This window comes from Aquarana catesbeiana, linkage group LG06, assembly GCF_042186555.1.
Source record: "Aquarana catesbeiana isolate 2022-GZ linkage group LG06, ASM4218655v1, whole genome shotgun sequence".
NCBI lineage: Eukaryota > Metazoa > Chordata > Amphibia > Anura > Ranidae > Aquarana > Aquarana catesbeiana.
The window spans coordinates 60,777,236-60,789,689 of NC_133329.1; positions in this window are offsets into that span (position 1 = coordinate 60,777,236).

Below are 12,454 nucleotides of genomic sequence, written 5' to 3' on the forward strand. Positions count from 1 at the left end.
ACTGAGCTACCTACCTGACATACATACACTGACCTACCTGACATACACTGACCTACCTACCTGACATACATACACTGACATACACTGACCTACCTGACATACATAGACTGACCTACCTACCTGACATACATACACTGACATACACTGACCTACCTGACAGGCACTGACCTACCTGACATACATACACTGACCTAACTACCTGACATACACTGACCTACCTACCTGACATACATACACTGACATACACTGACCTACCTGACATACATACACTGACCTACCTGACATACACTGACCTACGTGACATGCACTGACCTACATGACATACATACACTGACATACACTGACCTACCTGACACGCACTAACCTACCTGACATACATACACTGACCTACCTACCTGGTATACACTGACCTACCTACCTGACATACATACACTGACCTACCTGACATACATACACTGACATACACTGACCTACCTGACACGCACTGACCTACCTGACATACATACTCTGACCTACCTACCTGACATACACTGACCTACCTACCAGACTTACACTGATCCACCTACCTGACATACATACACTGACATACACTGACCTACCTACCTGACATACACACACTGACATACGCTGACCTACCTGACACGCACTGACCAACCTGACATACATACACTGACCTACCTGACACACTGACCTATAAACACTGACCTACCTACCTGGCATGCACTGACCTACCTGACATACATACACTGACCTACCTACCTGACATACACTGACCTACATACACTGACTGTAGTGATACACACTGATCTACCTGACCAGGTCCTGCGGCAGCAGCTCAGCCATGGTGTGCGGTGCGCACCCATCATCACAGCAGGCAGGAGGAGAGCCGAGTGCAGAGCGGGGATCTCATGCGGCGGCCGCATTGTAATTCCCACCTTCTGGAGCCTGCAGCGCCTATGATGGACGTCACAGGTCCTGCCGTCCCACCATTGGACCAGTGGGACGTCCATCTGCGCTGCAGGCTCCAGAAGGCGGGACCTGCTATGTGACTCGGCAGCACTTGGCGGAGCTCAGGATAAGATCGGTCCCCGCTCGGCGGCGTTCGGGGCTATTAATAGAACGGTGCTCACTTGAGACCTGGGGCTTTTTGGGGACCCACTCTGGGCTTCAGCCACGGTGAGCCCCCCCTGTCGACGCCACTGCCCACCTGCTAACATTTTTTTTTGTGCTAAGCTTAGTTCGCCTCTTTATCCAAACAAGATGCCTTATAGAATGACAGAATTTATGAAAACATCGGCTCACAGGCTCCTAACTGGCTCCAGCCACAAAATGGCCACAGGTGCTCCTTTACGTGAAATAAACCACTGTCTGATAAAAGACTGGATAATTATTTCCTGTTCAAGGTATAAGTCGTTCCATAGTTGCAGATGAAAATCACCTTGTTCGCCCCCGATGGCTGAGTTGGATTATCTACTGCACACAAAAGTGACCTAGATTACTGTCTGGAGAACTCGTGCCATCCTCACCTGACTGGGGCATCTACTAATACCTCAGCCCACCCAAAATTGATATTTCAACGGTTGGTAGATGCTGGTTAAAACACCTATGGTTTATTGTATTTCATTCTGTAAGTGAGATCTCTGTCCTTGAGTTCATATAGATCAGTGTTTCTCAACCTTTTTTCAGTTAAGGCACCAAATTAAATTTAAATCGTGCCCAACCGCGAGGCACCTCATTCTAAAGAACTAAACGAATAATTGTACATAATACAGCAACATCCACACATGTAGGACACCCAACGTGATTTATTCGTCCAAAGCAAATACACCTATGACTAGTATTCAAATGTTTCTCTTCTTCCTCAGTCAGGTAATGTGACCCCCAATGGTGACTGAGAGGGACAGAGAGGGGCAAACAAGGAGGCTGTGCATGCACCCGATGTACTTCTTATCAAACAATGACATTACAGGTTGTTAGGACTCAGGTAACTGGAAGGTTGTTATGGTGCGCAATGAAAACCTATGACTTTGTGTAAGTAAAAGGCAAGGCTTGATCCACCAGCTGGCTTGAAAACAATTTTTAAGCATTTTGCCACGGCACCCCTGAAGAAACTTGAAGGAACCCCAGGGTGCCTGGGCATCCTGGTTGAAAAAGGTTGATATAGATTGCCCCCAAATTTTAGGAGTGTGTCTATGGGAATGTTTGACCATTCTTCCAGAAGAACATTTGTGAGGTCAGGCACTGATGTTGGAGAGAAGGCCTGGCTCGCAGACTCTGCTCTAATTGTTACACCTGTCCCAAAGTATTGGGACACTTGCCTTGACACGCACTTGAACTGGCATCCAAGTCTTAGTACTTAAGGTTCAATGTTGAGTTGGCCCACCCTTTACAGCTATAACAGCTTCAACTCTTCTGGGAGGGCTGTCCACAAGGTTTAGGAGTGTGTCTATGGGAATGTTTGTCCATTCTTCCAGAAGAGCATTTGTGAGGTCAGGCACTGACGTTGGACAAGAAGGCCTGGCTCGCAGTCTCCGCTCTAATTCATCCTAAAAGTGTTCTATCAGGTTGAGGTCAGGACTCTGTGCAGGCCAGTCAAGTTCCACCACCTAAAACTCGCTTATCCATGTCCTTATGGACCTTGCTTTTTTTACACTGGTGCGTAGTCATGTAGGAACAAGAAGGGCCAACCCCAAACTGTTTATACAAAGTTGGGAGCATAACATTGTCCAAAAAGTCTTGGTATGCTGACGCCTTAAGAGTTCCCTTCACTGGAACTAAGGGGCCAAGCCCAAACCCTAAAAAATAACCCCACAACATAATCCCCCCTCCACCAAATGATTTGGACTAATGCACAAAGCAAGGTCCATAAAGACATGGACGAGTTTGGGGTGGAGGAACTTAATGGCCTGCACAGTCCTGGCCTCAACCTGAAAGAACAACTTTGGGATGAATTAAAGCGGAGACTGCGAGCCAGACCTTCTCGTCCAACATCAGTGCCTGACCTCACAAATGCACTTCTGGAAGAATGGTCAAACATTCCCATAGACACACTCCTAAACTTTGTGGACAGCCTTCCCAGAAAGGGGCGAAGCAGTTATAGCTGCAAAGGGTGGGCCAACTCAATATTGAACGCTACGGACTAAGACTGGGATGCCAGTAAAGTTCATGTGCGTGTATCCCCTAAGTGCACACACAGCCAGGCACATGGCATTTCCTTCTCTCACTCACTGGCTTAAACAGTCTAGGAATATCTTTTGTATTTTTATTGCTGAGTAAAACTTGGATAGGTATATGAGAGGCATGGAAAACCACTAAAGAACTGAAATAATTGAGGACTCTACTCTTCTCACTATCCTGCCAGAGAGCTTCCACAGAGTAACTACCTGCTAGAAGAAATTCCTAGGACTTTCTTCCTTGTTGAACTGAGAACTACATACAGTTTCTGGGGCACAGGACACAGGTCAATGCTCACAAGGCCTCAGGACCATCAGCTGCCACCATTTGATATCCATAGGCACTTCTTAGTATGGGAGACTCATGATACCACCAACCACTGGGCCCTCCTCCATCCAGCCTCCACCTGGTATCCTCCGGAGTGCTTCTCCAGACCACAAACAAAAAAAACCCCAGATTTTAGGGAATAGGCACACCAGCCTAAGCTACGTCTGGGACCTGGATGATCCTCAAGCAGAATTCCAGTAGACTAACCAGAAGCACAGGGCCCCTCAGACAGGCGACTCCTCTGGTATGGCTAACCCAGGATCTAAGAACCCCCTGCTCCAGACTCCGTGCTATCTATGGCCTCCCCAACCACCTTCTGGACACACACCCTCAAGGATTGGCTGGGTTCCGATAAATATTCAAGCAGCTCTCCAATTCTTTCTCCCACTGTAATTCTAGAATCTTCTAGAATGCAGGGGGAAGAAATCAGACCAGCAGCCTGTCTAAAACAGGAAAAATCAGCCCCTGCTCCACTGATTACAGATAAGCTGAACTAAATTTGCCTAGTAACCTATACTAACTAGGAGGGTGCTACATTTCTCTCTCCTTATCTATCTTACAGTATTTACCGTGGCTAAATATAAACCTTACAGTGCATTTAATAGTGTAGGAATATAGCCTTTGATACCTGCAAAGAACTTTAAACCTTGAACTTATATTTTGAACATAAAGATTGTTTATGAGATCTCTGTCCTTGAATTCATAAAGATCTATCTATCTATCTATCTATCTATCTATCTATCTATCTATCTATCTATCTATCTATCTATCTATCTATCTATCTATCTATCTATCTATCTTACATCAATTTCTAGACAGTAGGAATGAGAGAGGCATGGGGGGGGGGGGGGTGATTTCTTGGCACAAGAGCTTACACTAGCCCTCATCGTTCACTAACTTACCCAAGTAAATCAATAACACATTTTGGGGATTCAAGCAGGATATCGGTGTTAATTTTCACATCTTCCTACTCAATGTTTAACTCAGACTGTTAAAATCTAATTGTATTTGTATTAATCTTACACTAACAGCTGATTCTCCTATAACACCATTCCATAGAAACATTACCACCGCAGCAGTGCTGATGTAATCCCAGGGCACTTGGTTCTTATCTGCTGAACAGAAAAAGTCAGGTAACACCACTACTCTGAAAATTACTAGGATTTAGAATTCTGATTTATAGTCCATCTTCACTGATCAAATTTGTATCTGATATATATATATATATATATATATATATATATATATATATATATACAGATACAGTTGTGCTCATAAGTTTACATACCCTGGCAGAATTTATGATTTCTTGGCCATTTTTCAGAGAATATGAATGCTAACACAAAAACTTTTCTTTCACTCATGGTTAGTGTTTGGCTGAAGCCATTTGTTATCAATCAACTCGTTTAAAATCATAATGGCAACAGAAATTACCCAAATGACTATGATCAAAAGTTTACATACCCCAGTTCTTACTGTAATACCATGTATTTCCTCCTTTAACATCAATGACAGCTTGAAGTCTTTTGTGGTATTTGTGGATGAGGCTCTTTATCTTCTCAGATGGTAAAGCTGCCCATTCCTCTTGGCAAAAAGCCTCCAGTTCCTGTAAATTCTTGGGCTGTCTTGCATGAACTCCACGTTTGAGATCTCCCCAGAGTGGCTCAATGATATTGAGGTCAGGAGACTGAGATGGCCACTCCAGAACCTTCACTTTATTCTGCTGTAGCCAATGACAGGTCGACTTGGCCTTGTGTTTTGGATCATTGTCATGTTGGAATGTCCAAGTACGTCCCGTGTGCAGCTTCCTGGCTGATGAATGCAAATGTTCCTCCAGTATTTTTTTGATAACATACTGCATCCATCTTGCCATCAATTTTGACCACATTTCCTGTGCCTTTGTAGCTCACACATCCCCAAAACATCAGCGATCCACCTCCGTGTTTCACAGTATGAATGGTGGACCTTTCATCATAGGCCTTGTTGACTCCTCTCCAAATGTAGAGTTTATGGTTGTGGCCAAAAAGCTCAATTTTGTTCTTATCACTCTAAATGAATTTGTGCCAGAAGGTTTGAGGCCTGTCTCTGTGCTGTTTGGCGTATTATAAGCGGGATACTTTGTGGCATTTGCGTAGTAATGTCAAGGCTGTATACAAAAATGTATATTATTTTGTTCCCACAAATAGAGCTTTCTTTTGTTGGTATTTGATCACCTCTGTGGTTTTAAATTTTTTGCTAAATAAATGAAAACATACAGAAAATTCTGAAAAAAAATTACATTCTGCTATAAAACATATCCAATAAAATTTTTTTAAAAAATCAAATGTTTTAATGAAATTTGGCCAAAATGTATCCTGCTCATTTTTGATGAAAAACAAAAAACAAAAAAACATGTATATTGATTGGTTTGCATGAAAGTTATAGTGCCTACAAACTATGGTTTATATACTGGATTTTTTTTTTTTATATATTTGTATATATTTGTACTACTAATGGCAGGGATCAACAACTTATAATAGGACAGTGATAGTGCGGCGGACAATCTGACACTAACTGATGCTGGGGGGGGGGGGGGGGGGCGACGAACTGCCACTGACATCACCAGTGACACTAATACAGTCATCAGTGCTAATACTATATACCCGTGAACCTTGGCACTCCATATGTTTTGGAACTACATTTCCCATGATGCTCATGCACTTTGCAATGTAGTGGAGCATCATGGGAAAAGTAGTTCCAAAACATCTGGGGTGCCAAGGTTCACCATCACTACTATATATTGTCACTGTACTAATGGCACTGGCTGGGAAGGGGCTGGGAAGGGGTTAACATCTAGGATGATCAAGGGGTTAAATATGTGCCTGTGTGTAATGTATGTACTGTGTGCTGCTTTTACTCGTTGATCTCTAAGTTTCTCATCCCTGCTTAGCAGGGATGAGAAACACAGAGATTGTTACCCTGTGTACATGCACATGCGCGCTCCCTAAACCCAGAAGTAGGCAGCGACGTGCGAGTATGTTGCTTTACCTACAGCGGCCGCTCGTCCGCAGTACAATGCAGGCGGGTGGTTAATTAGTAACCCAGTGCGGTGTTGTGTTCAGGATCCAGCACCTCCCATCACAAAGGCTTATTTGGCTGTTAGTGATAAAGCTGGTAACATTCTTTTAAAGTCTGTTGTGTCACCTGGACAGGAAATGAAGGGAAATCTTCTAGACATGTTGTCAGGAACGGTGTCATCTCCGGTTTCTCCTGCTGGTGGCACTATTACATTCAGCACCAAAAGGGTGTAATTCCAGTGGCCACCAGCGGGGGTCTCCCTGCCTGGACTGCAGACTTGCCATCAAGCACACCTGTCATGGTTTTGCTGGACTATATAAACCCGCCCTGAACTAACCTCCAGTGCTTCAGTATTCCTCTGCTAAGCCCTTGTCCCTGCCAGTACCTGCTCTTGTTCCAGCCTGTTCCTGTTTGTTCCTGAACCCTGTTTGTGTATCCTGACCTTGTACCCTGTTTCCTGTTCCCTGCTCCTTGGTCTGCTTCATTATTCCTGGTTTCTGTCCCTTGTCGCTTTGGCCCATGCCTTATATTTTATTTCATGTTGGTTTCCTTGCTTGCGTATTATATTAGTTAGATAGATAGTTAGGTGGGTTTGGGGGTTTGCTGTGTTTTCACCATTTTCTTGTTTTTGGTTTGCTGTCTTGTTTTCACATGTATCTTTATCATTAATAATAAACATACTTTCTTTATTTACTCGTTTGTCCCTGATTCCTTGGTGCAGCCCAGCGATCTGATCACCTGCATTGGATGTTGTGTATAACATCCCCTGACAGAATACTGAAGCCATACAATCAGATCGGTTGCACCTGGGAATTGGGACCTGAGTCCCAGCTATTGTTGACATATGGATTTTGAAAGTATTTTGTATTTATCACTCTTGGCAACTGATGACAGAGACCTTTGTTATCAGACATTGGCTGCATACACTAGGGAACAGTTGTTAGAAGGCATCCGCCTAGCTCATGTTTTTATTGAGCAAGGCAGTTTTTTGTTTGAAGATGTGCAACCATTAATTTGGATCTGTACTGAGTTGGCCCTGTCTGATGTCGCTGAGGGAGGTGATGACTATACACCCCCTTTTAGTGCAGCTCAGGTAGAATCTTTAGTTTGGCTTTTGGAGGATGACTCAGCATTCTTTTTTGAACACTATTCAGCTTGTCCTCAGCAGGTGCTTGCAAAATGCATTGAATCAGTGCAGTCTCTGGTCAGACAAGCCAAGTGCAAACCTGATTCAGTGCAATCATTAATACAGGCCTGGTCAAGTCTGTTGCATTCAGCTTCTGTTAGCTCCAAATATACTTTTCTACCAATGAAATACCAGTACCCTGTTTCCTCCTGTTGCACCTACCCTGCCTTTAACTCCCCTGATGCTTCTCAACTGCCTCCATCAGCTCCACTAAATCTCCCTTCAAAACCTACTCCCTCTGTCTTGCCATCCTTTCACTCTTCGCTTCTACCAGCTGCATTCCCTACCTACAGCCCTGTACCCACTTATAGATCCCCAGTGGCTAAAAGCAAAAAGAAGCGGAAGTTTTTTCCAACCCATACCATCATGCCAGTATCCAATCCTGCCTCCCCACCAGCTGATCTGTTCCAGCCTGATGTGCCAGCACCTGTGCCCACTGTCCAGTCTGCAGTTCCAGTACCCGCTGCCCGGTTTGCAGTTCCAGTACCTGCTATCCAGTCCGATGTGCCAGTACCTGCTGTTCTGCCTGATGTGCCAGCACCTGTGCCCACTGTCCAGTCTGAAGTTCCAGTACCAGCTGCCCAGTTTGAAGTTCCAGTACCTGCTATCCAGTCCGATGCACCTGCTTTTCAGACTGTTGTGCCAGTACCTGCTGTTCTGCCTGATGTGCCAGCGCCTGTGCCCATTGTCCAGTCTGAAGTTCCAGTACCAGCTGCCCGGTTTGCAGTTCCAGTACCTGCTATCCAGTCCGATGTACCTGCTGTTCTGCCTGATGTGCCAGCACCTGTGCCCACTGTCCAGTCTGCAGTTCCAGTACCAGCTGCCCGGTTTGCAGTTCCAGCACCTGCTATCCAGTCCGATGTACCTGCTGTTCAGCCTGTTGTGCCAGTACCTGCTGTTCTGCCTGATGTGCCAGCACCTGTGCCCACTGACCAGTCTGGAGTTCCAGTACCCGCTGCCCGGTTTGAAGTTCCAGTACCTGCTATCCAGTCCGATGTACCTGCTGTTCAGCCTGCTGTGCCAGTACCTGCTGTTCTGCCTGATGTGCCAGCACCTGTGCCCACTGTCCAGTCTGAAGTTCCAGTACCAGCTGCCCGGTTTGAAGTTCCAGTATCTGCTACCCAGTCCGATGTACCTGCTGTTCAGCCTGTTGTGCCAGTACCTGCTGTTCTGCCTGATGTGCCAGCGCCTGTGCCCATTGTCCAGTCTGAAGTTCCAGTACCGACTATCCAGTCCGATGCACCTGCTGTCCTGCCTGTTGTTCCAGCACCTGCTGTTCTGCCTGATGGGCCTACTGCCCAGTCTGAAGTTCCAGTACCTGCCGCCTTGTCGGATGTCTCGGTGCCAGCCCTCCAGCCTGATGTCTCGGTGCCAGTGTTCCAGTCTGAGGTGCCAGTGTTCCAGCCGGAAGTACCAGTGCCTGCTCTCCAGCTTGATGAGCCTGCTGCCCAGCTCGATGTGCTTTTGCCTGCTGCCCAGCTCGATGTGCTTTTGCCTGCTGCCCAGCTCGATGTGCTTTTGCCTGCTGCCCAGCTCGATGTGCTTTTGCCTGCTGCCCAGCTCGATGTGGATGTTCCACTGCCCAGCGTGATGTACCTCTGCTTTCTGCTCAGCCTGATGACATGGTGCCTGCTAAAACTGTTCCTGACTGATGGCCATCTTGCCGCTGGGTCAATCCTGTCTGTCGCCTGGCTTAAATGTAATACTCCTGTGTGGTCTGCCTCCGATGGTTTCTTTCTTGTTACCCTGCTAATTTTCATTTCCAGATCCAAACTTCCTGACCCAGGTGGTGGGGTACGTGTCCTATTTTCAGACTCTGATGGCACGTCCCCCAGTGAACTAAAAGACTCTGGCCTTGGAAGTGCGAAGAAGTCCGCAGACTCAGTAGGGAAACATTTTAAGGTGTTTCTGCACCCACCCGGACTGTCGTTCCCAGGGCTGAATGGAGTGTCCGGAGGCCACTCCTTTAGGAGGGGGAACTGTCAGGAACGGTGTCATCTCCGGTTTCTCCTGCTGGTGGCACTATTACATTCAGCACCAAAAGGGTGTAATTCCAGTGGCCACCAGCGGGGGTCTCCCTGCCTGGACTGCAGACTTGCCATCAAGCACACCTGTCATGGTTTTGCTGGACTATATAAACCCGCCCTGAACTAACCTCCAGTGCTTCAGTATTCCTCTGCTAAGCCCTTGTCCCTGCCAGTACCTGCTCTTGTTCCAGCCTGTTCCTGTTTGTTCCTGAACCCTGTTTGTGTATCCTGACCTTGTACCCTGTTTCCTGTTCCCTGCTCCTTGGTCTGCTTCATTATTCCTGGTTTCTGTCCCTTGTCGCTTTGGCCCATGCCTTATATTTTATTTCATGTTGGTTTCCTTGCTTGCGTATTATATTAGTTAGATAGATAGTTAGGTGGGTTTGGGGGTTTGCTGTGTTTTCACCATTTTCTTGTTTTTGGTTTGCTGTCTTGTTTTCACATGTATCTTTATCATTAATAATAAACATACTTTCTTTATTTACTCGTTTGTCCCTGATTCCTTGGTGCAGCCCAGCGATCTGATCACCTGCATTGGATGTTGTGTATAACATCCCCTGACACATGTGCATGATGAAAAAACGTTGTTTCGTTTCGATTCGTTAATCTAGTTATTACGTTTCGTTAAATTCCGGTTGATTCGCTCTTTTTGTTTTTTGTTCTTTTTTAAAGATATTTTTATTGGGTTTAAGTAGGGCTGGGCAATTTTCTATAAAGAGAAAATCTGCGATTTTCTTAAAAAAAACTTGATTCACGATTCGAATCAAGTTTTTTTTGGACACCGCACCGGTCCTGAGGAGCTGCGGGCAGGAGTTTTTAGGCGAGGCCAGGGCTTCGGCCTAGTCCACGAGGCCGGATGCTGCAGACTAGGCCAAAGCCACGGCCTCGCCTAAAAACTCCTGCCCGCAGCTCCTCAGGACCAGCGCTGTATCCAAAAAAAAAAAAAAAAACGCGATTTGGTCCTGGGGAGCTACAGGCAGGAGTTTTTAGGCCAGGCCGCGGCTTCGGCCTAGTCCGCGGTTTTGGCCTAGACCGCGAGGCCGGACGCCGCAGACAAGGCCGAAGCCACGGCCTCGCCTAAAAACTCCTGCCTGCAGCTCCTCAGGACCGGCGCTGTATCCTAAAAAAAAAAAAAAACTTGATTCGGTCCTGGGGAGCTGCAGGCAGGAGTTTTTAGGCGAGGCCGCGGCTTCGGCCTAGTCCAGGCCTCGGGGACTAGGCAGAAGCCGCGGCCTTGCCTAAAAACTCCTGCCCGCAGCTCCTCCAGGACCGGCGCGGTAAAAAAAGAAAATATCTAAAAAGTTTTGTTTAAATTTTGAATCGATTTGACCTCTCAACTCGATTCAAGATTTAAATCGATTTTTTTCCCCAGCCCCAGGTTTAAGTCAGACCAACATACAAAAAAAGAACAACCACAAAACAAAACTATGTCATTCTTTGGTATACAGTATCGGGTATTAAGCTCATGTAGTTAGGAAACAGTTGATAGTGCATCGATCAAATAGTAGTGTAGGGTTCAAGCATGTTATCAATACATAGCACAATGGAGATTGGCATATAGTGTCCGGTTGATTAGTTCAATTCGTATTCATAATTCGTATTCGGAATTCATTTCATTTCATATGTTTTTTTTTTTTAACTTTCTTTGAATTTACCAATTTTTTCGATTCAAAGCGTTCAAATCGATACATTTTGAATCGATCAAATTGAAAACTTTTGATTTTTTTTTTTTTCGATTCGAATGCGGCAAAATGAACAAACAAAAGAAAAATCGTCGTCAAATGATTACAATGACTCTTTAAATCACCTTCTGGCTTAACAAAAACATCATTTTTTTTTTCCGAAATGGTACTCTAATAACACGCACAGTCTTTGATTTCAGAAATATGTTTATAGTTAGAATTTGACTGGGATTCGATGTAAAATTCGATTTCAATTTCAATTTGAATTTTGGAAATTCGGACAAATTTTGTTTCTTTATTCGGGGGAATTTGGTTAATTTTGTTTATACTGTAATTCAGGTATTTGGATATATCCGGATTTCCGAATAACGAAAAATTTGTCCGGAAATTTATTCAGAACGAAAGGAACCGCACGTGTCTAAAATCTTCCCAGCCGGGACATAGATGGCTATCAGGCCTGGATCACACCTATGCAATTTTTAGTGCGTTTTCAGTTTTGCAGAAACACACTACAGTCCATGTAACATGGTTTCCTATGGGTCACGTTCACATCTGTGCATTTTATGGAAAGGGCCGGGGACCTTTTTTCTGGTTTTTGGTTCCATAGACTTCAAAGGATCAAAAACGTATATTAAAAAACCCAAAATGCACCTGCATAGGTGTCAACCAGACCTAAAACCCGATAGAGCTTCTAATTCTTCCCCATACTACCCAAAACGAAATAACATTTTGCTGGAGAACTACTTTAACTTAAATCTACTGTTTGCTAATCCCCCCTCCCCCTGCTGAGCCCCCCTTATTTCCTTCCAATCAATGGAGGCTCAGGATCACATATGGGTGTTCCCTATGTAAATACAGCCTGCCTAGGAACGCCCACTCTTCCCGATGGAGAAAGGAGGTTTCACTTAAAGAGACCACTTTGTTGCCGACATCCATAGGAGTAATTTGTACAGAGAAAGAGTCCCCCCCCCCCCCCTTATATGGGACTTTTTATGCAACTA